Below are 4,579 nucleotides of genomic sequence, written 5' to 3' on the forward strand. Positions count from 1 at the left end.
GTTATATTGTTGGTATTTTTCACCTTCCTAAAACAGTTTTAGCGCAACATGAGCGCAAGCTTAATAGATCTTGATAGGGTGTCCTCACATATTTTGACATTGCTGAAAAATTTTGGTTGACATATGTATCCTCTTCTCATCTTTTTTCGTGCTATTAAGAATGCATACCGTCGTCACAATTTCCATTGAAAAGGTATGCATAGTACAAATTCATATGACGTACGAAAACATATGATCTGACCATATACATGTACATGTATGTATAGGTTATCAGCTTTTCTACACATATTAGCCAGTAAGCCGCAATGAACCTATTATGGCGATTGAGCGCAGCTAATGAGCTAAAATGAATCAAATTGTGTCCTCAGTGGGGGATATTTTAAGGGATCTATATGAAGAAAACCTGATCATCTGTTTATCGTTCTATAACTGGCTTTTTCACCTCCCTAACTTGGCCTAAGACAGTTTTTACAGACGAAAGCAAGCTTGATAACTTCTCCTCACACACATGTATAGATTATCGGCTTTTCTACACGAGTCATGAATATCGTAAAATGTTAGCCAGTGAGCAGGCCCGCAATGAACCTTTCTAGGGAGTGAGCCCGGCTAATGAGCTAAAATGAATCAAATTGTGTACTCAGTCACAGTTGGTGATATTTTAAGGTATCTACACAAAGAAAACCTGCTTATATAAATCTCAGTGGCAGATCCACAACTTTTCATAAAAGGGGGGTGGCCGCTGACTGACCTAAGCTAGGGTTGCCCACTCCCGTCATGCTTCCCCAGTGGCGGATCCGGGGGAAGGGTTCCGAGGGTTGGAACCCCCCCTTTTTGTACGATCAATGCATTTGAATGGGGACACATAGTTGGAACACACACCCCCCCACCCACCCTTTGTCCCGAGTTGGGAACCCCCCTTTTATAAAATGGCTGGATCCGCCCCTGCTTCCCTATAAAATCAACCAAATTTTCCCCGCCCCCTGGATCCGTCTATGTAACTGTTTATCGTTCTGCGTAATACTGACTTTTTCACCTCCCTTACTTGGCCCTAGAGGCTAGACAGTTGCTTAGCCCAGCAAACACAAAAACATCTTTAAAATGTTTTTAAAATGTTGTGTCTAATGTCATGAAAATATCACAAAAAAACGTCAGAAAAACATTAAATGTATGGTAGAATATATATCGCTAAAACGTTTTCTAATATATTTTCTAAAATATTTACATAATATAATTAAAATGTTGTAAAGAAATATCATGATAATGTGAAAAACAATGGCGTATAAAACATTTTGATAATCTTTTAATCTTTTAAAAAATATTTTCTAGAAATATTTTCTGAACGTTTGAAAAACATCATGAACCTCAAATAATGTTATAAAAATGTTTTTTGGATGTTTTCTTGCAAGTGAGACTGTGCCTAAAAAATGTTTTCAAAATGTTTTAAGAAGATGTTTTTGGTTGATATCTAGAACATATCAATATAAAAATTTCTGTACTTTTGATTGAGTTTCCTGCTTTTTTAAATAACAAATCATTAGTTAAATTAATTTATACACAGTGATTAATTCTATATACAAACAAGAATAAATCAGTTGTTTTGCTAAGCATATGAAATTCAATTCAAAGTCTCTAAAAACAAGAAGTATCTACAAATTTTGACACATCCAAAATGGCAGACACAACTCATCATGATCAAGCCACTTACCAAATATGAAGTCATTCTGTTCATCAGCATTACTAATTAAAGTAATGAAAAATTTGAGAACATTCAACATTTTGAAATACAATGTATAAGCAAACAGGAAACAGGTGCCAGATACAAAAATGTTCTCACATCACAGTTCATCACTATCAAGCAGCTCATTAAATATGAACTCATCTTTATCAGCAGTTTTGGGAAAAACAGTGATGCAAATATTTGTTGGACAAAATCCGACAAATATAGGTGGACAGACGACAGACAGTGCAAGAAAGCCCACATTCCAACCACAATGGTATAATGTTTAGTTTTTCACTCTCAACTTTTATTACCTATCTTATACACATCATGCATATGTCAACCTGAACATGCATGACATATATGCCATTGGACATTAAGCAAACATTATACACATTTTTAAGTTCAAGTTACATTGACTAAAACTTGTGTCCCAAATTCAGATTTTTCAATACAACTTCTCTTTCTAAACTAAAACACTAAACTTCTAATAGGGTTACATCTTAAGTCAATAATCATTGATAATTGGCTGAAGAAATGAGAACAAAACACCATTTTACATCAACTATTTGATTTATTTAAGAATACATTGAAAAAGTCAATCAATTGTCTTATTCAAAATCACTTGGAATGTCTTGTAGTGTCTTATATCTTTTTCTTGCTGTGCCATGCTTCTGAAAAAAAAATTAATCTTACATTCGTATATAAACTTCTTGCACATTCCTTTATTATAGAACGATTCACGTTGCCTGAAGGATATACATCACCTCCCCTTTAAAGTTTTGAAACAAATAACGATGATAGTCTGTCGGAAGGGGACGATAAATGGCTGACCGTGTTAAGAGAGAGCAATGTGCCACGCTGAACTTCATTTAGTTATTAAAAAAAAAAACAACTTTAGACTAGATATGTGTCCAGTCAAGAGTCTTATTTCATTATAGTATACTTGTTGATTGTTGTCTATCATATTTTTTTTCTTTTATTGTTTTGTATAAATCAGGCTGTTGTTTTTCTTGGTTTTTTTTTGGTTTTCATTAAATGCATTGTATCATGTAGGGGCCTTTAAAAGCCCTGCTACATAATGTCATTAAACATCTTATTGTCCTTTTTAAGTGTTAAACTCTGTAGAGTGACATAGTTTACAACTTGTCATTTGTATATAAGGGCATATGATACAGTCCTAGAAGTATACTATAGGCACATAATAACTTATCGAAGTGTTACGCATTGTTTTCGCAATGATGATAATAATATAACTTAACTTCCGAGAAACACACAGATGTCATTAAATGAGTTGTTTATATATGTATTTGAAATACTTCAAAGGAAAGCATATTTGTTGTTTATGAAAGCACACTGTTGGACTAAAAGATTGATTTAAATAAACAACTTGTTTCTATTTTGTCACAAAAAATATAATTTATTCAAATATCCAGATATTTTTTCTGTATTGTTTGCCCTTAATCTTGAATGTAATGCATTGTTTATGCTAAATATTTGAATTAAATATGGAATAACAGTAATTCTGTATGAAAATCTTACTTCAAAAAAAAATTCTCCTGAAAGGTTGTAGACATTCCAAAGAACCTGTGCCACTTCCAAATTGTAAACCTGCATATTAAACTTGTCCTTTGTGGCTTTTCTTTTAGCTCCTGTTAAAAAATAAAAGATACATTGTATGTACATTGTGTGTATGAAGCAATAAATATAATTTTAAGCAACAGTTTATATTATTTTGCTTGTACTGAAGTCTTACATAGTCTTTGTAATGTTCATTAAGCTGTTAAGGGAAATTTAATTTACTGTGTTGCAAATACATACATACACTGATTTAACTAGAAAAAAAAAATCTCCATATTTAAATGGTGCTTATATTAGTGTTATTGTAACTTGTTTGTGTGCTTCGGAAACAAGGTATTGAGTCATGCTTGTTGCAATAGTTGTTGTTGGTTTGAGTCTGTCAAATTTCTTTTTCATAATGTGTATTTAATGTAGGCAGTTAGTTGTTTTGTTTCATTTGTATTGAGAAAAATAAGGTGTATTACTTTCAATTGTGGTGTCAAATATTATTATATGACGGCAACTTTTTAAGGGAACTTTTGTGATGTCCATGGCCAGTAATGGTGGACAAATAGCAATAAGGTGTATTGGCAATCAAACACACAAGCCACATATCCTGATATTTTTCTTATATTAATGAACAAATTCATAATTGTTGTACGTAGATGCTTGAACAGTGGTGGATTTAGGGGCCCCGACCCCCCTTATGGAGCTACTTATAAGATAAATGTATAGACTATTTACAAGTATCACTCCAAACGTTTGCTTGCCTTGGGCAGGGGCCCCCTTTTTTCAAAACATTGATCCGCACCTCCATAAACAGATTTAATTTGGTTCCGATTATGACCAAAACGAATTTTAGGTTTATGTATCATTCACATTCCGATCAATTTACTCAGTTAAATAAAATATATGTGTAAACTATTTTTATATTGGTTTTGAATTTAGTTAATCTATCAGAAAAAAGGATTTATTTCTTGCAGATAGCCCTCAATACTATACACCAACTCGACACTGAAGCTAAAAAACCCTAAAACATAATAGTATATGGAATCGTCCAAACGGATTACCTAATATTGATATAGGTGAAATCAGAGATATGTCTCTGGTGAAATATGTAGATTCAGAATTGTGTACACAGAAATAAGATCAGAAATAAAGCCCTATGTAAGGTGAAAACAATAACACAACTGTATAAAATCATTGTTTATTAAATTTGCTTGCATAAGAACCATGACGTTAAAATTTATAACGATTACGTTTATCCTGTCAACCCCTTTACTTCATTGCATCAAGGCTTCC

The 4,579-nt window shown here is 32.8% G+C and overlaps 1 long non-coding RNA gene across 1 annotated transcript; it reads right to left on the reverse strand.

The window, feature by feature from the left end:
• Positions 1 to 2,271: 2,271 nt before the first annotated feature.
• LOC127736660 (uncharacterized) lies at positions 2,272 to 3,660 on the reverse strand. Its single transcript, XR_007999096.1, has 2 exons — positions 3,260 to 3,660; positions 2,272 to 2,391 (listed from the first exon to the last, which is right to left on the reverse strand). It is a non-coding gene; the product is annotated as an uncharacterized LOC127736660 (long non-coding RNA).
• Positions 3,661 to 4,579: the final 919 nt, after the last annotated feature.

This window comes from Mytilus californianus, unplaced genomic scaffold, assembly GCF_021869535.1.
Source record: "Mytilus californianus isolate M0D057914Y unplaced genomic scaffold, xbMytCali1.0.p SCAF_35, whole genome shotgun sequence".
Taxonomy (NCBI): domain Eukaryota; kingdom Metazoa; phylum Mollusca; class Bivalvia; order Mytilida; family Mytilidae; genus Mytilus; species Mytilus californianus.